Raw genomic sequence first — 23,739 nt, 5'->3', positions numbered from 1 at the left:
CTACCAGGGAAAAAATGGTTTCATCTGCACTGTTGTGTTGGGTGGTTTCAAGGCCAAACCTACATTACTTCCTTCTTTTTAGGCATGACCTCAGTGCCAGCTCAGAGATGACCCACCTGTATTTCCTGAAGGAAACTTCACGTTTTCCCTTGCCTTAGGATGCTCGTACTTACCTCACACAAAGGGAGGAGGCACCTTGTGCATTTCCAGAAATTCCCCCTTGCAGGGCAGTGTTTGAGAGGGAGATCTGGCATCCTTCCTATTTTTTTGTCATTCTAATATCCTACCTTTGTTCTGTAGAATGGGATTCACTCACATGACTTCAGCTGTATAAAAGTTAAATGTCAAGAACTGCATCCTCTGTAGTAAACAGACACAGACAGATACCTCCAGAAGATGATTCAGTCCTTCTCACTCTGGCATCTACTTTCGCATGGAACAAATTGCTTCTGGAGACACCTGGTTCACTTTTTAAAACCAGAAACCTATTTGACTGAAAATCACCATAAATAATTTTACTCTAGTTTTATTCTTTAGTCAGCAGCCAAATTTTTCTTTCTCATTCCTATATAGGCATAACAAACGTGCATTCAATTAGACTCAGATTTTTATTTTTTCATCGTTTCTCTGAATATTTTTATTATGTTTAAATTTCAGTGGTTAATCTGATACATAATCATATTTGTGCAAGGGAAAAGTATTTCTACTTTCCAGTAAATGTTGAAATCTTTTTTATTGCCTGGAGAAATAATCATGTTTCTGGTAAATATCTGTAAAAGTTGATCTTATACTTACCTAGCAGTGTTTTAAAAATTGGGTGGAGACAGAGTGTACTTTTTAAAATAAACTTATCTAACTTTTATCCACTTTCTCCTTCCCAGACTTCATCATGGGAAGTGTCATCCTTCTCAGTCACCCTAATACTGATTAAAATTAGCAAGAACTGGTTCTGACCTATTGATTGCAAAAAGAAAATAAATGAAGATATATATATTGTTCGCTAGGTTTTAGGATGGGTACTATTGATACTACAAGTGAGGAAAATAATTTTTAAGTTTTAAAGCCAGCTTTTGAAAGAAAAATAAAGACAAACATTGAGAGACCAAAAAAAATAGGAACTACAGATCATTCTATCAAGTATTAGATAGATAGAAAAAGGAGGTGAAAGAAGAGAAAGGAAGAACAGTAATAGGAAAACTAATAGAAAAATAGATCCAATGTGTCCGCATTGATTTTTGTGATTACCGTTTATTAAAATGCAGTGGATACAGATTATCTTTCTTTCAAATGCTCTGTATTTATTATTGCTTCATTTGCCTTGAAATGATGACTGCAGGCACTTAAGTAAATGGATTCCAACATTGTCTAGTTTCATTTTACCATCCTTGTCTGTGATAAGTACCCCTGTAGAAATGTTATTCTGAAACTTCTTTAAGCAATGTTTTTCTCTTAGTCACAAGGTCTTTCTTTGTATGTGTTGTACTGCTTACGTTCTCTTTCTTATTCTAATCATGGAAGAATATTTTCTAGTATAAAAAATTGGAAAAAAATTTTACTGTGATTTTATTGTATAATTTGTATTTTGAGTTAGGCATTCTAAGATATGGCAGAATCACTGGCTCTGCCACAAAATTCTTAGGTGACCCTTTGCACAAGTCCATCTAGGTTATGGCCATCTAAGCAAATTAAAGGTAGCCAGGCATGTTCCTGGGAACTGAGGCCCTCTGGCATGGAACACCCATATCTATGCTAATAAGATGTTTTTTTTCTCCCAGGTAGGGTAGATGTTTGCAAACTGCCTACTGGGAATGGTCCCTGGACTTACTTAACCCCCAAACCAAAACCACAAATTGTTTGTAGGGTGCTCATTGGATTAGGCAAAATCTTGTCAAAAACTGCTCTAGCAGACATAGGAACATTTCCAGGAACTGCTTAATTTACCAGTAGAGGTGTATCTTTAAATTGCCTACACCAAATTTCTAAAACTACCATGATACAGAGGGGTATACATTACAACTCTAAGAAATTTTACGAAATAAAAGTTAGGTATTTAGACGCCAATGCAAATCCTACTAACTGCCTTGTTGCATTACCTAATTGCATCTTTAGGTGGTTATGTGCATTTCAAAATGTCTGCCTGTAAAATAGAATATATAGTTCCTCCCTTTTTTTGTCTTGCAGCTTTCAGAGAATGTCTATACTGCAGTTTGTGGCTATGGGCTAGAAATCCAGGTCCTGGTCAGATTTTACAGCCAGTGCTGAGCTCTGTACTATGACAACACAGTGATCATACACAGTTAGTCAATTAAAAGCTTGCTTGGGTATGTCTATGAGTGACATTAGTGATACATATGTCACACCCATAGAATCAGGATTGTCAGGAAGGTAGGCGTTGCTTCTTTCCTCACACAAGCTACAAATTTACAGTCCAGCACCTGTGGTGTCAGAATCATTCTGTCCTATATGGAGAGCTGTTTTTTGCTTCAAATGGTTATGGAATACTGCACGCTGCTGTTGACAAACTACTTTAAATTGGCCAATTGCAGGTGTAAATCTGCCTAGAAAACCCTACTGTGACACTCTGGAAAATCCCCACTTTGTAATCACAATTTCAATATTATTATCTTTTGCCAACAAGAGCTAAAAGAGATCTTTTGTTTTAGCAGTAATCCCCTAATTGCTGAGTTGTTACCATCTGTATTTTTGCTATGTATGAAGTTTTGTTATTTCTCATAAATATGCTTATTTATAATTGACTTAAAACACTCCTTTACTCTCATTATAGTTCTAAATGTGTTTTTTCCTTACACGTTCCCACCCTAATGACTTCAAAATCTTAATGCAGGAATGCAGTTAGACTACTTCTCTGAAGGTTTGAAAAGCACTGAGGAATGCCTGATGGTTGTATCAACTACCAAAGTCTGATATATGAATTAAGATATAGAGAGAGATCTCCATAATGAACACAGAAGCCATTTGCGTTAATTTCAGAGTGAACTATCATGCTTACAAACTCTTCATGGCAGCAGTGCTGCGTTTTGTTGAAGTGGTAATTTTATAATTCTCAGAGATGGTGCGCTCGTTATAACAGCATAAAGATACTACGGAGTGCCTTTATTAGACAGGAATAGTTATGTGATGCTACCATTAGGAGGAAAGGAAAACATAAATACACAGAATCCACAATGAAAGCAGGAATGCAGCAATGTTGTAGACCTTCTTCTGAGTGCTCTTTCTGCCTGCTAATACGTGCCATCTCCTATTCTGTGCACATTACCTAAGCAATACCAGTCTTGCCGTTTTCCAGCTCTTCAATGATTCTGCCTTATTCTGCTGCCTGCATAGAACAAGTCATATGGGCTTGGGCCTTTTTCCTACATTTTTCCTGCATTTTTTGGCAGCAGTTCAAGGTATTCTTTATCAACAATGTTCAAAACTCAAGTACTTAGTTTACACGACAGTTGGTTAGATCAATACTGCTAAATAAAAGAAGACAAGGGACCAATACCTATCCCTTCAGGCAAACAGAGTGAAGAATCTTGCATCTATAGCACTTAGGATGAGCAAACGTGTTGTGTCCACACCATGGGGCACTCTGTTCTGGAGTTCCTCTGGGCCCAGTGCGGCATTTCTATTGGTCTGGCACTAATCCATGTGTTTTGTATGTCTTGACAACTTAAACCATTTTAAACAGTGCAAGGGCTTTTCTGCAGCTCAGCAAAGAGGTTGGCATTCCCACAGCGGGAAACCCAAGAAACTCGTTGCATGCTGTGGGACATGGCATGGGGGGATTTGAAGGTTGCTGAGGGTGCAAAGTTTCCCGGGATAAGCTGAATCTTCCATAGCTGAAGAACAGCTTTGGCTAGAGAGAGCCACATACGAGATAGACTTATCCTAGACTTATCCTGGACTGTCTTTTGAGAGACATCCCTGAGATTACATATCCACTGATCTCTGCTTGGGTATTATTTTGAGGAGAGCTAGTTGGAGCAGTCCAAATAGAGACAGAGAGCGAGCCAAGAGTTAAACAGTGAAGATACAGAGCGGAGACTTCCGTTATTCAAGTTTTTGTCCTAGGGTTGTTTTATTCAGGAAGGTGGCCATACATCTCAGACTGCAAGTGTAGGGTCAGGCGTGGCATCAAGGCAGATCAAGGCATCATTGCCAAAAATGCTTCAGTGAAGGTCCACATTTGAACTCTGAAACCTGGCTGAGGAGAAAGATGAGGCTTATTCACCTGTTGGCACGCGCCCAGGTCTGCTTCTGTTCTGTGAATAAGGTTGGTGATGCTGATCACGCAGAGTCCTCCACTCCCTTCTATCAGCCCTTGCAGCAGTGTTACATCACTACGTCAGACGGGTCCTCCACAGAAAGTCTGACATCATGTAAAACATTGGCTGTTGAGATGTGTAGGATGCCTATGGTTAGTCTCAGAGCAACGATGATCTTGCAATGTCTGAATTACAGGATGCTTGGATGACCCATACAGACATGTAAAGTCCAGGTCTCAGGGCATGTCATGTGTAGAGAAGGGCAATTGCCTCTCATATATGCCTGAAAAAAGTTAAGAGGGGTATTGCACAAAATTCTTAAAGTCTGATATGTATTTGTCAGCTGTACCGGCTGCATTAAGCCTACATTCCCCCATATAACTCCCAGGAAACTGAGACTAGAGAAATGTGCCACAGGAAAGTACTTCTTTGAATTAACAAAGTCTTATGGAAGTTCTGTTTTGCTTTGTTGTTTTGGGGGATTTTTTTTGTTCCAAGAGAAATCCAGCCAATCTATTCAGCCCAAGTACTTCTGTAAAGAGGAAAAAAAGGATCAAGGAAACAAAGGAAACAGTCATTGACTCAAAAAGCTCATTGTATTTAATGAGCTTTTTCATTAGTTCTTTTTTTGTGATTCTAGGAAATTTTGCCCTTTAAAATTACTTCTTTGTTTGCACTTCCTTTCAGAAAATAAATGTTTTAGTTACAATTGGGTGTCCTTTTTAAACGACAAAAATCTTTTCTACAACTCCCGATTGCTTGGGTCTTCTCTTTCTAACACCGAGTAATTTGTCTTTTGTTAAGCACAAACCTACTTTTGTGAGAAGCACTTTAAAATAAACAAAGCCCACAACATACACCTGACAAGCTTTTCATGGTGTGTGCTGTAAGCAGATCCAATAGTATGCAAACACCTGAACCTCATTTTGAAGATCTCAAAGGTCATTTAAATGAATGCACGATTAAGGTATTTTTATGACTTTGATTACATCTCTCTTGAGTATGTTTTTGAGGACTGAAGAAGAGGGTCATAAAATATTGCTTCAAAGAGAATTCCTTAGCAATTCTGGGAATGTCATCACAGCATTCGCAACAAATGAGTAATGGAGAAGAAGAAAAATGACAGTGTAAGCAACTTGGAACATAAATTTAATTTAAAACTCATAGTTTATGAGTTCTTCAACCACATAGTTGAATGGCCAAAAAGAAAGAAGTAATCCTTATCTTATCCTCACCGGTACTTTTCCTGTGTTTGTGTTCATGGTGTAAGCTCCTTGGGGCAGGGAATGTTTGTGTATTGTCTAGCATTGTAATAATTTAGTCTGGATTTAGAGCATTTGGGTAATGTCTTAAAACAAAAATAATAAACATAGTCCTACTTTGATGTAGATACACAGAGACCACTGCTACTTTGCAGAGTTTTTCCAACTTGGGTTGGCTACAACCTTCCCATAGTTGCAGTAATGTCACAAGATGGGAACAAGTGTGGGAATGGCAAGGGGAAAGCTCTAAATATTTGTGTATGTAATAATAAGTACCTGTAGTCTCCACCGAAGGACTCAAATATTTGATGCATGGCATGGCAAAACACTCTGCACTACCTAGTCCAGAGGGGGTAAGGAGTTAACAACAGTTTAATTTCTCCCTCTGCTTCCCTCAGGTAAATGACAGAAGAGTTTGATCATAGGCAGAAGAGAAAACATTTTTTTGGAATTAGTGTTCTGCTACCAACTATCATACAATGGGGTTTACCCTAAAATAAAAATGCATTTTCTATGTATTTTCTGACTAATAATGGCTTCTGAACTATAGCCTTGAATGAGTGAGAAGGTCTCAAGAGGTCTTTTTTCTTTAAGTCATTCCTTCACTCACACATGCAGGCATCAAAATCTGTCATTTTTCATTTTGAGAACAATGTTATGAATTAAAAATGTAGATAAGTGTCTCACTTGTCTCAGCACCGATGGCTGCTTCCCTCCTGATTGTAATGAGGATTGCTTTTGATGATTATTAGGATGATGTTTTGCTATTGCCAAGGCACTGGCATTGACAGCAGGATTACACTGATTAAATGTATCTGTTCAAAATTGGTCAGATTAATTCCTGCCTTAAATGTGGAGAAAGTTTCACTGTAAATACAAGGGATCCTGGGGTGACTGTTCACACTGAAATAAAATCACATGAACCCTGACTTTGAAAAGGGGAAGAAACTCCGATGAATTTTTCTACCCTACTACAGCGTAGTAATTCCTTACGAAAACATTCTTCTCCATTAAAAACATAACCACAGATCCACAGTGTGTTGCAATGTATGCTTTTAAAGCATAAATTAAACACCAAAGTGTTCTGCAAACATTGCGCAGCCACACAGGAAGACAGCACACGATCATTAGTTTACTGTCACATCTCCCCTTGTATTACTGACTGCCAGGTTCTTCATATGGACAGAAGTCTTAGAGAATACATGAGTTATCATGCAGTTATGCTTCATTCCTAAAATATCCAGAGCTCTTTCTGATATGTTATGAAGAAATTCAAAAAGCATTACTACAGCTTCCGGGAAATATTGTTCTCCCTAAATTACAGAACGAAAACCAAAGCGAAACAAGAGGCAGTTTCTTTGTTGTAAAATGCAGTCTGAGTTGCAGTCTTATGCTCCAGAAGAGACATATTATCTTCTTACCTGCCCAGCACAGACTGAGTACCATGCATAGTGATTAGGACCTCATATCAGAGGCAAAAGCAGTTCTGGGATCTGCCTCAAAGAATGCCTATGTATTTTACGTTACAACTCTACTTTCTTTATTTATCTGGAAACGTTTTCACTCAACAAATAATAAGACTGGAATTCCTAGGAAATTTATCGAGGAGAAAAACTCCTAGAGAGGAGTTTTCAGTCTATTCTTTGGAAGCCCAGACTGGAGTAGGAGCTGACGCAATGTTTTTTAAGCCTTTGCCTACATGCCAGAGGAACTTCAGAATACAGAAGAGTTCTCATTAGGTGTGAGAATTGTGGTCTTGGGCAGAATTTATCTACTGCAACACTTAGGTTGAACAAATATTCAAGAAAGCAGGTAAACTTCTATCTAACTTGCTGTAGAAATACTCGGTTATAGCTAAGTCCTGGGAACTATGTGCTCCAAGCTTTGCTTTAGTGTTTAGGCCAGGCAAACAGGTTTGAGTGGACTATAAATCTAAAATATTCTAGCTATTTTAGAGGAGGATTACACTTTCTGAAATTACAGCAGGGTATTATAATTTAGTTGTCCTAATCTTACAGAAATCTTTCATACACTGGTTGCTCCTTTCATGTTGTGTTAGCTCTCTTACTGGATGCAGGGAATTCATAGTTCTATGAATTTCTAGAACTTTGTACAGACTTCAAAAATAATGAAAAGGACCATTTTATTTCTGCTGGCATAGTACTTAGCAGTTGCGGGGGGACGAAGTGTGTTTGGTTGGTTGGTTGGTTGGTTGGTTGGTTGATTGGTTGGTTGATTGGAGGGGGTTTTGCTTTTTGACATCATTTGCAGAAATGTAATACTATTAATTGTAATATTAAATTGGGGGGTCTTCTAAAATGCATAATAATTTTATATATTTCTACATTTAAACATTTTTTACTATATTAGACCTATCCTCACACAAGTCTGGCCATTTTTGGTTTGGGTTTATTAGTTCATTCCCCCTCTCTTTATTGAAAGAATTTTCCATATCTTATTCTTTAATTTCATCCTTTTCAAAAACTGACCAATCATGTGTTGGCTCTTGACAGTAATTATGTTGCAAATGGATCTTTTCTCAACTTCATCTGAGGTGTGACTTACTAGGATTTTTCATTCACTTTGCTTTCTAAACTTTGGGAACACTAATAAAAATAAAATACTAAACATGTTTCATTTACTATCCACTTGGATCAGATTTTAACAGCCTTGTGGTTGGTGAATCAATGGAGTTCTGTCTAGCAGTAGGATAGTAGGAAACTTTGAGATAAAATAGACTAGGTTAACGAATACTCAATAAAACATAGTAAACAAATTGAACAGCAAAATTTAAAACCCAAATACGAAAACTGCAACTGTGTCAATGTAAAAAGATCCCAGTTGTCATTTTTGTATTTTCGCATGGCAGACTTTAGGTTAAAAGAATTTTGTTCGATTCTAACCCTGGAAATTAATCAAGTATGTTCTTCCATTAGATTTTGTATAATTGAGCTTTTGTTTATTTTATTTATAAAACAGGTGCTCTAAACTATGCTTTTGATATCTATGCATTGTGAAATTCCACGGAAGAGGAAGTATTTTATCTGCTTCTCACTGATTTTATGTAAATACCTGCACTGTTTATATATGTACACAGTGTGGTCACAAGATCCATTTTAACTGCAAGATTCGGCTGGATTATGAGGTTGTCTGGCAAGTCTCTACTGATCATGATATACACTGGAGTCAATTATCCCATAGATAGAATATGCAAACTACAGTGAGGTCCAAGAAGAGAGATAAAGAAGGAGAAACCGAAGCAGTCGTGGCAGTCAGTCTTCTGGTATTGTGGAAAGGAAAAAACAGAAGATACTGGAGAATGGGTAACTAGTGAGGAATTGAAGGAATTTTTTGAAAATCTCAAATTTCGTCAAGTATACTTCAGATCACACACAGCTCCTCAAAGGGAGGACAGTGAATGTCTCATCTTCTGTTTGGGTGACAGAAAAGGCATCAAATGAATAACAGAATGGAGAGCCATCAATGAGGCAAATGTACTTCAAATCAGCATGTCACGAACGAATCAAAACAATGACCAAAAACATGAAGAAAAGACATTTTTTCAGTTGCTTACATGTCAATCGGAGTTAACAAGCAAGAAGAACTGGAAATCCTCTTTGAAAAGAAGAAATTTTACACAACTGAAACAAGAGAAATACGGCAGAATGATTCATATCATTGAATACTAAAATCACCTGTTAAAACCTGCTTGGGAGGGGCAGAATAGATAAAAGATGAAGAGGCTGTGAAGGAGTTGTTGGCACCCCAGAATCAAAAGATATTGAACACAAGAGGCATGGCTCTGTTGTCCAAAGTCTGTGACTGAGAGGCACAGAAGTGTCCGTTTTCTAGGCTTTTCCGTAATGTGTGCGGGGGGAGAAGGAAAGAAGGATCATTGTGGAGAATTTCTATTTGGGAGACTTGTATAAAAGAATTTTAAGCACTAGAACAAGCATCCCAGAAAGTTTGTGGAGTCTCCATCCACACAGATATTTAAAACCCAAGTGGGCATGGTCCTGGGAAACCTGCTCCTCATGATGCTGCTTTGAGTGAAGTGATTGGGCGAGATAATCTCCAGAGATGCCTTCTGACCTCAACTACCATGCGTTTCTGTGAAAATCAATGAAATCCAGCAGTTCAAAGTTACTAATAATAATAACTCAACAACCGAGTATGGTAGAAGAGGTGGATATGGATACACAATCTTGTTACAGTATAAAAAAAAAAAAAAAAAAGGAAAAAATCCATCTGTTTTCAAATGATGATTTATGAGCTGATGGATTATGGATGATTTTCGTTGGTCATAGCATGGGGCTGGACCTTAAGACCTCCTTTGGGGGTTAAATGTATAGAGAATTTCTAAATGACTGTGACACAAAATACGTTACATCCAGGAAAGTATAGTTTTACTTTGGATATGAGAATGATGGGTAAAAACTGCTTAATGACTGGAATGGTTTACGAACTTCTTATTTTGACTTAAGATCGCTTAGTATTTTTTATTGTGGGTAAGCTTTTTGACATACATGCAGGTAAGCAAGGAAAAGACCAATCAGCAATATGTATGCTTAGTTTTTGAAAGAACTGTTTTAACAAAGTTAGGGATGAGCACAGCTGATTTGGAAGACAAGATGGAAGAAAAAAAATCATTAAAACTAAGAATTATTTAATAATTTTTAATAATTTAAGAATGTAATTTATTAGAAGATTAAAATCTTTTGCTTCTACAGCGAGGATAGAATAGCTTTGGTTAATTTTGGCCAGAAGGGAGAAAAAAGAGGGCAATAGACTACAGTTGTGAAATGCGAAAATTTATATAGGGAAACTAAGAAGGGAACATTATTATAACAAAAATATTGGTTTATTGCTACATGGAGGTCATAAAATTGCTGAAAATCAAGACAAAAACCCTACAAAACCTGTACTTCCAGTTTCACACCTTTGGGGATGACATGCTAGAAAAGGAAAAACACAAGCTTAGACAAAAAGAATTTCTTAATCACGGTGACTTTATTCTCAAAAGAGTTCAGAAGCTGCAAGTCTTTGAGAAAAACATTCTTTGAAGAGCTGTTGTCCATCACTCTGACTTTACACTTTCTGAGAATTCTGTTGAAATTCCGGACTGGGATGAGTCCCTCTGACACTTATGTATCCTGCTTCTATGTAACGACAGGCTGAGGTGATCTCAGCCCTCATCTAAGAAACCCTGGCCTCCCTGATGCCATAGGAGTTAAATATTTTTCTTACTGAAATCATTCTGATTTACAAAGAATGTACACAGAGGTTCCATTATTCCAAACACAGTACAATTAAACAACAGGAGAGCATTTCCTTTCTCACAGTTCTATGCCAGCTTTCCAGACAGCGCATCACTCAAAAAGCTCTCCCTGTTTCATTTCTCCCATGACTACACTGCTTTTCCCTGTTTTCGTTCCTCTTGGTACTATTTTTTGGCTTGTTTTCTGACTCCTTCTGTCTTATAGATGCAGAGCTACATGCAAATCAGTTACATTCCCCTGAATTTGTATTCAGTGTAATCATGGGGTGAAAACTTCTACTGTGTTGTTAATTATAAGGAGGAGGATGTTTAATTGTTTTCCTGTTTCCCCGTATGGAAATATTTAGCATCTTCTTTGACCTCAAGGAGCTTTGTGGTTGCCCATGTGTCAAAAATTCTTCGTTGAAGTATCTTAAATTCACATACATCGCAAGATTAATAAGCAGACACTCAAGACATTAAGAACTACTTAACACACCCCTCTCAAATGTGGATTTTTTTTCAGTAAGAGCCCTTTATGAAATAATGGTTTCAAATACGGGTGGTAAGAGCTAGGAATTAGATGATGTTATTCAACATTTCCATATGCCTTAGTAAATATCAAAACGTTGTTGATACATTACGTTGCTGACATAGAGATTGGCAGAGTGGTACATAATTATGAAGACCAGGAAGTTATAAAGAAAAATTTGGATTGCTTGGCAGGCTGAACCCATTCAAGTTAAATGCAAAATTATGCATCTAGGTCACATCTAAACAGTAGAAAACTATATTCTGGAAATCAGTACCTCAGGAAACAATGAGAGGTGTCATATCATCATACCCTGCATGATAACATGGCAAAGAGAACTGTTTCAGGTCTTTGAGGCACAAACAGGTAAGGTGATGTTTAGGTCCAGAAAGATTACTCTTCTGCTAGAATACTGTTTTCAGATTAGGTGTCAGTTTGAGAACACAGCTCGTGTTTACCAACGGGAATGACTAACCAAAAGAACAAAAAAGCAAGAGGAGTGGTTGATTTTTCATTTCTTCGCACAGAAACAATGAAGACAGCATGACATTCTGGATATATGATTTATTCAAACACCAGGTTTCTATAATCAAAATAAATAGTACAATCAATTAAATACCTAACTCTAAAGTTATCAACTGAAGGTCTTAAACTCTACCATTTGATGAGTCATTTTTTATTGACTGAGTCACTTAGGACTACATTTTCAACTTCTGTAAAGAAAACCCGTTGGTTTTGGAAACTTTTGGGTTCAGTCTGGTACACAGAGAACAGATGAATGGAAGACTCGGCAATAGGGTGGTGTCTGAGTTGTGGACATGGAGTTCTGCTCTCATTTCTGTAACTGCTGTGATCTTCTTAGGTAGTAGTACCCCAGTCACCGAGGATGGGCACTTTATCCTGTTTAGTTACAGCTTCTGAAGGGCTCAGGTGGGAGTTTGGCTGAGTGTTCTGTATAGAAGTGGAAAAGGATTACAAAAAATGAAATATGGACCTGAGTAGAGAAAAAATTGAATTTTTCCTTGATTAGGAGCTGAAGATGTCCTTGGCAGCATTGTAAATCACTACTGCTTCACTAGCTGATCCTGCACCTGTGCAAGGAAATAGTAACGATGACATTTTCTTACTCCTCCAGGACCCAACAGGAATGTTAATAGCCTGAAATACATAATTTCTGGACTGTGATTATTTCTCCCTCTTCTGAATGCATCAGTTCAACTGCATCTGTTTTGCTTGAACTTCTCCATGCTTTTCTCACTCAAAGAAAACAAACAAACAAACAAACAAACAAAAAATAAATGACCTGCCCCTCCATTAAGGGATCTTTTATTGATAACCCCACTCTTCCTAGATCTGCCCTCTTGCTCTACATGCCATCAGCCATGATAATACATATCTCTCTCATTTTTGTAAGAATGGGAATCATATTGTTTCCCTGAGCAGTTCTGCTCTCAGCCTGCTCCATCACCCACCAGGGACGCAGAAACCTTCAAAAAATGATAGCTATAAGACAAAAGTAAAAAGTGAAGACATAGTTAGGAAGCAAAAGGAAGCTTGACCACCAGCCTAGAAATCAGGCCCCTAGATCTATAGATGGAAATCTTGCTGACAAGCCTCACTTCCTAAATCTTTTACTCATTTGTCCCCCCACGAGGCACCAGGTTATGCTTCTCTTTCCAGCAGACTGTACTCACCACTAGCTTATGGATCATCCTGCTCCCTGTTTGATCTTCTGTGGCATCAAAGCTCTTGGACTTTTGCCTTCAGTGAGCTAGCTTCTCCGGGGAGGCTGAGGGAGGCTTCTCCACAAGGCATTGTTTTAGGGAGTGAGGGGTAGGTGTTTAACCTTCTTTCACAGTGAGGGCACAGGGTCCCAGATATCACCCTTCCTTACAAATACTTCAGACTATTAGGCAAACAGTGGAGAGCACCACCAGTTTCATTTGTACTGATTTATAAGAACATAATTGTCGTCTTGTTTACTAGACCTGCTTTGATCACACTTATGGCTTGGGTAGTTGGCCCAGTTTTTGATTTTGAGCAACAGAGTTTGAGTTAGGGCTTACAAACCAAGCAGAATGAACTCGGTTTAATTTTATATACGTATAAAGCAAATATCTACACCTCAGCAGGATGTCTAGGCTCCCTTTAGAGTCAACGAGGGAAACAGATATTTTTAGGGAGAAATTAATTTTACCTACTTGTTTGTATTAGGATGAGATAAATGAATCCCTGAACAGACTCTTGTATTCACATACTTACATTCCTTGTCCACAAAGACAGTGCAGGATGACTAGCCCAGGTGCAAATGTCTATATTGCCAGTGGTACTACCTTAACTCCAAGGACTCAGCACTGGTGTCCTCCCTGGAACATACAGACAGGACACCTGCAGCTTAAATGTGGCTAAATCCCCTGCCAGTCTTTGTACGAACATCTCCCCCTGGATGACCCAGGTGCCCTGTTCTGTAACTTACCCATTCATGGGTCACGGGTCTGCCTGGAATTAAAGTTGCATAAAAAGTCCCTTGTGAATGCTGGGTTCTGACATGCGGGTTTTCTAGATAGTTTTCTTTAATGTAAGTGCATATATCCCACTTCAGTGAGATGTTTAATCCCAAAGAAGTGCTCTGTGTTTAGCCGAAAAATATTTTAGTGTTTTTCCTACAGTGAATGCTACAATAGTTCCAGAAGGGTGTATGATAATTTAGTGATGCACCAGAACTGCATCAGTGTTAAATATTATTGGGGATAAAAGAAGAAATGTGGCACAACTATTTAATTTTGACATAATATCAAATAAAATGTTTTGCTTTCATACTTTTATAGCTACAAAGTATTGCCTACTTTTTTAAAGAAATTAAACACATGAAGCAGATGTCCTGTGGGAAAAATCTGTTATGGTCTGGCAGCAGATTCTCCTTCACTAGCTTGAGATATTGTAACTGAAACATGTACATAAAGTTTAACTATATATGTAATTATGGTAAACAGTGCTTTATCAGATTTCTAGTTATTAAATATCCCCTCAAGATTTAACTGTTCAATCTCTTTGTGCTTCTCGTTGTCCTACCATTATTGTACCGCTGTCTTTTATACTGCATACTATGGATTACCTCATTTTAGCAGTATTTTCTGGTCTTATTATTGCTATAGAATCTTCATTTTAAATGTTGTCACCTTTATAGGTATGAATAGGCATTTCTGAATCACAGATTTTAAGCAGAAAAACCTGACTGTTAAACTTCCTCAGAAACTGTAAAGTTGGTGCTTACCTTCTAGACGTCTTTGCTCGTCGTTAGAATCATTGACCTCAAAATTGGACACAACAGACATGGGGAAAATTAAATGCTTAACATCCTCAGAAGCCAAAAATCAGAGCAGGCGTTGTCAGCGGGAAGAGAGAGTAAAGTTTAAATGCCACCTTTCAAAGAGTTGCTCTGTGCTTTACTCAGGGCATAAAAGAGATTTCTCATTTTGGGACTGTTCGTGTGAGATCCACTTTTCCTTGCATACAGCTTTGTAGGGAGGGAGGGAGTGACACTCCCTTTTAGCTAAGGCAGTGACCACGGACAAAAGAGGTCTGTTTAGATGAAATGGAGCAGAGAGATGAAACCTCTTAAGCACTAGGCATCTATGGAGTTAGACTGTTGCTATAAGGGAGGTCTGAGGATTTTGTTGGCATGTAGAACTTGCCATGAGCAGACCTAGATTGTAAATACTGAGATGCTTCGGAGCGTGATTGGCATTACACGGTCCCTCCATTTTCTACACCGCAGCACGGGGCACCACTGCTGGCGGGTCCTTCCTCAAAATCAACACCAGTAGCATTGACAGCAAACTGCCTCTAGAAATTTGGCAGGAAACAAGGCAGAAATCTGCAGTCCCTCAGCACAGCACAGGTACAGTGCCGCCTCCGCAGACTCTGTATTCTCAGTCTCCTGCCTCCTGCCTCACAGGACAGTAAAGCTGAAACCGAAGAAGGAAATACTTATTTAGCGAGATTTAGGTCAGGCTTTTGGTTACACTTAATGGTTACAATCTAAACACGTAAAATGCAACCCTTCCTGATACCAGAGCTTTCCACTTACTTAGCTCATCTTACCTAGAATTACCAAAACATCCCTCAGCCTTTACAGCTGTGGATCCTTAGAAAGAAGCCTTTAGAGCTCGGGCTCTCAAATGTTACCTTCAGACACAACTTCCATTGCTTTGGGTGCCAGTGACGTCTTTTTTCGCAGCGTAACATCAATACCCCATCAGCTCCAGATAAACACTTCTTTCGTGTCCTTTTCTTTCATCACAAACTTATCTTCCAGAGTATAATTCATATAACTTTTTGCTTGATTACATGCATCTCCACTGTAAACTTCGATAACAAATACAAGTGGCCTTGACCATTCTAAATGAACTCTTTGCTCTTTACTCACATCAACCAACTCTGCGCTATATAAATCCCTGGCTCTGGGTGCTCTGCGTGTTTAGAGACTATTAGTCCTTTGTTCCTATTTAGCCCACTGGCTAACTCCTCCACCAGTCCTGGCCGTTTAATTCAGTGGTTTGCAATCTGTGGTGCACAGAACCCTGGGGTTTCTCCACAAACTATTTCTAAAAGGTCTGTGAAAAGTAATTACAGAAAACAAGCCTATCATTTCATGTGCTGGCTTTAATTTGCTAGCTAAGGGTCCCATACTTTCAATGGACCTTTTTAGGGCACTATGGTTTTAAAAAGCCTTATTGAAGTTACTTATACGTCACATTAGACATTACACAAAACATCTGTTATATATTTTTTCTGTTAATCTCATTATCTCTCGGACTTTACTAACTTTGTATAAAGACCATACATAACATACTATTAATGAAGGTGGCAGTCTCAAGAATTAGTTGCTTTCCACAGTCATGCCTAAGAGAAAAGGCTCCCCCAAAACAATCACACATTCCTCTATCGGGACTGCTTTACACTTAATTACAATTCTGTCTGAACTGCTAATAAATGTTGGTTTATAAATAGCTTTTAGAAATCTATTTGTTTATATTTCTTATAATTTGAGTTTACAGGCATGTGCCTACTTTATTTACTGTCTAGTCTTTTCTTAATAAATTATTTGTAATAAAATCATTGTATCTTCATATACGTCTTTGGTTCCCATAAATTATGCTGCTGAGACTCTAAATGTGTCATGATACAGTTTTTCTCTGAAATCTCAAATGAATAAATTACACAAAGCTTAAGAAAAATGAATTTAACTGTTATGTATGATTGTTTAAAGTTGCATAGACCATCAGATTTCATTTGACCTATTAAGAGGTGATTTAGAGATTAAAATAGCTCCAGAATTTGAGGTCAATCAATGTTCTTGAACATAAGTGTTGAGCAAAAAAAAAAGAAAGAAAAAGTGTCATTTTGGTGAATCAGAAAAACCAGTAGCTTTGAAATAATTGACCGGGTTTCCTTCAAACTTCCCTGATCCTCTATTGGGATATATTTAATTCTCATGACCAATGAAGTGTGAAATATCATCATAATAAAAACCATATGAGTACAGTTGCAGCTTCACACTATGGAGAGAAAAGCAAGGTCCCAAACAGGCTGTGAGTACCTCAAAGAACAACCTCTCTGACAACAGCTCATCACACACCCCAATAGGTTGTCTTCTTTGTTCTCTGCTCTGGCAGCAAACTTTGTCCTGTTCTTTGAAACAGGAACTGCTTTAACATGCGGAATTTAATGCAGGACTCAGACGGTCCTTGGAAATTGTCAGCCGTAGCCATGAACCTCTTCTCTGCAGTCTCCTCAATATATTTCCCAAGATAGCCATGGCAAAATATGGGCCATGTTTGTTCGTGACTACAGGAACCAGGACAGACTTTCAGTCAAGCCTGTGTGTAGTCATCCCTGACAGGAAGAACTTTTCACCTTCTGCATTTTGTCTTCTGCTAGGCTAACTAATTTTTACAACTGCCAGCTTTGACATTTGGGCTCTGCTGCTTCAAACTATGGGGTTGTGCTAACTTTGCAATTAAGTCTCTTACACTGGAGAAGAAGTTGTCAATTAATGCTAAGTAGTTTAGTAAGACACTGACATCCCAAAAGTGATAGTATTTTGGCTTGACAGGTTTTGATAGGGAGGTGGCAGCCCTGTTTAGCTTGTCTGTTCCCTAATTCCTGTTGCTCCAGGGAGAATGATGGTAAAGACTGTCTTCATGGCAGGACTGGGTATAGTGTATTCCACTTTCTTTTACTAGTAGTAAATGATTACGTTCTTAGATTTTAAAAAATACTTTTGTTGTCACTCACCTATAAATTATTCCACAAATTGAAGTAACTCCATTGTTTTTCTAATTTCCAGATAATTTTTTCTTGACTTGAACATTCCTGAGAAGTTACTGTAGCACTAAGAAGTTACTGTAGTGCTAACTTATAGCGTAAACAGGCAAACAGAAAGAAAAGCAAGAATGTCACTGGTTTTCCCACAGTTTTGCCAGTATTTGCCAGTATTATTGTCCCTGCTTACTGCAGGGGGGTTGGACTAGATGACCTTTAAAGGTGCCTTCCGACCCAACACATTCTATGATTCTATGATTCTATTTTCCCTACTAGTAGTAGGAAAAAGGCAACAAGGTTTTAGAAAACATTTATTTTCTTTGGCTTCTTTCAATTTAGGAAGGAATTTCGTAAGAGTTCCCACTTCCAATTTACTTGTAAGTAATTCAGTTCTCCATGCTGATATGGTTCCGCAAAATTTGTTCATTTTAGCTATACGGTATGCTTGAGTGTGTTCTGAAAGTTGTGCTTGCTAAAACTTAAGGAAAAACTAACATGTGCTAATGATTTTGGATGCAAGGACCTTAAGATTTCTGAATCTTAAAACAAACCGTATTTTGAAAAAAGAAGGCTTTCATCTTGTCATATTAGCTATAGCAGCACATTTCAAGACAGGTAGGTGCTCACTTCTTTTAATAAACATTTCTGTAGTGAAAGGTACTGCAGAGCAGTCGCATACCGTATTTGATTCTCTAACCTCGTTTTAATGACAGAAAGGGCTGATATAATTTCTTTTCAGACAAAGGAATATAGGGGGTTAAAACTGTTGTAGTCACTGCTCTGCTCAGTTGATGTAAATAGGGAGAAAAAAGCTTTACCTTAGAAAGGAAAAGTGCAATAGACTATAATAGAAAATGATAAATATTCTTTAACATTTTAATCTGGTTTGTGATATTTTATAACAATGATATAACCTTCTGCATCATTCTTCCAATCAGTTTTAAAGTTTTAACCAAAGTGTTGCCTGTTAGCAAAAGATAAACCAATAATGTGTTATTTAATTAAGTTCATCTTTCCAACTAGTCATATGGAACTTATTAAAGCTATTACAGAAATTATTGCATGCCTACATGGTAAAAGCAACAAGATATTACTTTAATGTTTTTATTACTAACTTCATATGAGTCTAACAAGAAAACCTCAACAGTTTTTTGTCAGACTCATAATCCTTTTGGCTGCAAATTCAAGTTGAATTACAGAAAACAGAGACTCTTTTTCTCAGGAAAACAATTTCTTCTCTAACTTGGCTCTTAAATACGGTATTTCTAACTCATGCACTATCTATTTTGTATGATTTTGTAAACAATGTTTTTGTAAACAAAACAGGTAAACAATGTTTGTGCCTCAAACAATACCTAACATACCTTGCTATATGACTGTTGTTCTCATTTATCCTTATTACAACATCATCAGGCACATTTTAACTTCTCAAGTATATTAAAAACCCAGCCTGACTTCACTGAAGTCTTATAAGAAAACTAGATGTTTAAACATACTTATTATCTTGTTTATGAACATCTTATATTTTGCATATGCATTAATGTACTCCAAGGTTAATTGTTCTTACTAGCACTTTTTCGTTGTATTGAAAACAAGTCATCACATACTCACGTCCATGAATGTATCACAGAAACCAGCAAAACTTCAGTCTTCTTAAACGACTAATTACTTTTGGTTTGTATATTTCCATGGACATTGTTATTAAAAGCATTAAATAAACAACAAATATCATCATGTATGTAACAAAAGGATGTAATTCTGTATCATATTGTTTAAGTTTTAGCATGTTTCCCCTGGAACCTAAGCAGTGGGCTTTTTCAGTATTTTTAAAGAGATTTTCTTGTGTTTTGCAGAAATCACAGACTTTCAGAAAGCACACTTAAGTTAAAATATGCAATCTTGAGATATGAAGTCTGTATTTCCTGTTTCTCTGACACAATAAACATTGTCTACAGTGAATAAACATTTTTACTGGAAGCGTCTTGGAGAAACGAATGACCACTTTTGTCATCCTGGTAAATTCTGTCAGGGAAATGCCCAGACCAAATACCACTGGGAAAAATAAGCGCCTTCTCAGAAAATGTTTAGGGATGGTTCTGTCATTTCTCCAGCAGTTTGGCTCAGACCAGTTTTTGCTAGGAAGCAGTAACTTTCAGAATGGGGTGGGAAGGAGTCCAAACTGAGTGCCCTTAGAAAACACTTACAGAGCTGTAATGTGACTAGCTGCATCTTATTTCTCTGTGCAGCAGCACTCCTGAGGTTTCAGATTCAGTACCTTGTCAATGGATTTTTATTTTTAGTTATTGTTCTGAAGTGGCCTTTCTGGCCTAAGGTTTTGGGGAAAAATGAAAAAAAAAGAGCCATCTTAGTTTGTAGTTTTACAATATAACTAAGCCGATTTAACTGCAAAATTCTACTGAAGGTGAGGGTGGCAAGGGACATACTTTTTTCCTGCTTTCTAGTTTTTATTTTTCTCTTTTTTTCTTTTTTTTTCTTTTTTGGTATTTACCTGACACTTTGGTGATCTGTTTCAGGGAGCTGAACGGGAAGAAAATTAACCCTATTGAAAAGGACGAGAGCAGAGAGCAGGCAGGCAGAAGAGCGGAGGCAAGGTAAGGAAAGGAAAGGAATGATGGAAGAGGCATGGGTCTTCTGGGGGGCTCACAGACACATTTTGAAGCCATAACCCTTAAAGCGGTTTGGCTACGATGTGCAACCATGGCCTTGCAGATCAGGTAGTTCAGGTGAGTGCTGCACATGTTCCAAAGCCTGAGGAGGCCACCAATTCACTGTCTACCCACTCGGCTCCACTCTGGGTCAGCTCCGTATGGCCCTGAGGGTGAAGGCAGAGCTCCTCTCTCTCGGTGAGGCTGCACATTGCCCAGCAGCCTGGCTTTCCACCAACCCCTTCCACTCCATCTCATCAATTTTCCATCTCAGAAGGTCTTCTGCCATCCCCACGAAACTTAATTTTACCACTGACAGTGATGAGAAGCAGCAAAGTAAGTGACTTAATTCCTTGAGCTTGAAAGAGTACACATTTTGCTTCGCCTCCACTGCTGAGAAGCCTGGACCTGGTTTTGAACAAAAGCAATTATACTGATTTGGAATGAAAAGGCATTTAAAGCTCTTTTGACACAGCAACACAAAGGGAGAGGGTCAGTCTTTCCGAGATTTGAAAATGTTCCCTTCTTTCCTTTCCATTGCCATTTGTGAGAGAGAGTTGAGAGAACCTCTAATGCTAATGATCGCTGAGGAACTCTCTTTGTTAAGAAGATTTCCATAATGCATACTTCTTCTGAGGTGTCTCTGTCATGATGTGATTCCTTCTGCCAGCTCAAGCGTGTCCTCTATCCATGTTCAGAGGCAGAAATCAATGGTAAAGCACGCTGAGTGAGTATAATGGAGCCATTCTTGGCCTCCGCGGCCGCCAAGAGCTCACCCATTGTTGAGCCATTGAAGAAGAGTCCAGTCAAAAAAAAAACCCCAACACAGTATCTGGCAAAGGAGACTTTTCTTCCACTAACTTTGAAAAGCAGCAAGGGATTGAACAGAAGATATACCTGGGTGAAGAAGTGACTCTTTCATGTGTTTTTTTATATAAGAATAAGGCAGGAATATATGAAGCACTGCAAGGTATTGTGCTCTAACCTCTTGCCTGCTTCCTTGCCCGACATCACAAAAGCCAAGTGAACTTTAAAACATGGAGAAATAATATGCCTTTATTTTCTAATATGTAAACTGCAACGGAATCTGTAGTACATTATTTTAACCACCGCAGAAACTAATATTAATCGCAAATAACACCAAAAATATGTGAATCAAAGTTTATTCTAGTCTGACTCAGGAAGCAAAGGAATTCTGTTCACAATGCTAGCCTTTGTTTCCCTTACAGCAAAACGTACTTGCGTTAGTCATTTATGGTATTAAGAAACATTGATAATTGCCTTTTATAGTTTTTCAAGCATCACAATTTAGTACACCTATAATTGAAAAGCTGGATTTTGCAATCAAAAAGTAGAATACAGAGAGTGTTGCTATGCAAAAGTGAAGAATTTCCTCTTTCCTTAGCTTATTAATTTTCAAATAATGCTTTAGGGCTTGTTGTGATAGTTCTTTACAAGGTAGTAAATATATAACTAAACAGACTGTCTAGGCTGAAAACTAATTACCATTAGAAACTGAAGCATTTGGGCTTGTTATTTCTGCAAATCAAACAACTCTGAATACAATCTCCATATTAAATAAAATGTTCAGTGAACCACGAAGCTCTTCACAAATCTGGACCATGTTTTAAGAAGCCCTTTTTTCACTTATTGTTGTATGCATGTTGTTGCATGCAGAACAGTTGGAATATTAAAATATTTTTTACATCGGAGGGTGGGGAGGAAAATGAAAAGGTTGTGTTAAAACTCGGTTTTGGAAGCTAGGAAATAAATGTGGAAAAGAAGCGCATACCTTGAAGTTAAAGTTTTTACACATTTAGAGAAATTATGAAGGGGAGACATATTCTGAACTTGCTGTCTCATTCCTCTGTCCTGTAGACACACACCATAAGGATCGTAAAGCTATAATACAGAGTATTTGTTATGTGTGCCTCAGAACTATAATGAAGTTTTGTATATTAGCATTTATAAAGCCCTTCCATTATAAGGCTAATAATAAATAAAGTTCTTAAGACTAAAACCAGGCAGTTTCTCTCCAAAAAAAAAGCTTTTTATTTCCAGAGATGAGTTTATTTCAAGGCAAGAGCCAAGGAGCAAACAACAGGTACTTAAGTGAATGACCCTTTTGTTCAAAAATTAGAAGGAAAAAGAAGAGAAAAAGAATCCACAAATAAAGAGCCTAAAAAAACAAAAACATCCCATATCAGCAAAGCATATAAGGGGTGAGGGTAGAAGTAAGGCTGTTTTTGGAATAATTTTTCAGACTAATTGCCTGGTACGCTGCCTGTGTTTCTGTCAGAAAACATGAAAGGAAAGTACTGACTGATTATATATATTGGAATATCAAATCAGGATATACATTCTGAAATATACGGAGAGAATAAACTGCACATATAATAAGGCTGCATTTTTATCAAGGATTTCTGGTGATGATACAAACCATGTAAGGGAACTCAAGTACTTTTACACAGTAGCTGTCATCTGATAGCTGAAATAAAATATAACTCTATGTACAAAAGAAGAGGGGGAAAAAAGCAAAATGAGAAAACAGCTTTAGATACCCACAAAGATAGGCAATGGTACAGAATTGCATGAAATCTTGTGATCGTAATTCAACTCAGTGTGTTTGACCATCAAAGGCTGTAATAAATTATATCTGTTGCTTTGTAGCACCTATAGCAGTTAAGAAAGTAAAACAATTTAAATGTATAACCTCTTCTTTTCATGCACTCCATCCCACATGCCTTTATCCAAGCAAAGTGATTTGTTTGTTTGGCTTTGTTAGAGTCTAATTAAGATTGGAACTTGATGAGTGCTCATTTAATAGAATTCATTCTGGATAAAATAAGGTAGCAATACTTACTGGCGAAGAAACATAATTGGAAGACTGCACAGAGGGATTAGCTCCTTTGACTAAAGTCATACACTCACCCTCTGTTACAGGGTTTCTAGACTGACTATTTCTTGAATCTTCAGCTGTTTCAAAATGTTTGGACAGGAAAAAGTAAGTGCTATAATTATGGGGAATGCGTGCTGTATTCATTATCCAAGACAAGAAGCCGAATGGCTGTTTAAAGCAAAAACATGACTTCATATTAGCTATCGAGTGTTCATAAAACACTCCTTCTCTCTCCTTTCCTTCTTTTTCTGCTTCTCTTTTCCCCAAAACTACTGCAGTCTCTGGGAACCAAAGGCCCAGATTTCCCAAAGAGCTAACTTAAAACAACTCTTTCAGCACCCATTAGCCCTAATCGGGGGTAGAGATCTCCTCCAAAAATATATCATATAGGAAGTCCAAGCTAGCTCTCCAAGGTCAGAGACGGGGCAACCTCATTACTGCGTAAAATAGAGGAGCATAGCATTTTGAAACATCTCACAGAAAAAGATTCAAATAAACCCCAGCTTGTGTGATGGGAAAAAAAGA

This window comes from Rissa tridactyla, chromosome 1 (genome assembly GCF_028500815.1).
Source record: "Rissa tridactyla isolate bRisTri1 chromosome 1, bRisTri1.patW.cur.20221130, whole genome shotgun sequence".
NCBI classification, from domain to species: domain Eukaryota; kingdom Metazoa; phylum Chordata; class Aves; order Charadriiformes; family Laridae; genus Rissa; species Rissa tridactyla.
The sequence above is the reverse complement of the archived record's forward strand: the minus strand, read 5'-3'. Positions refer to the sequence as shown.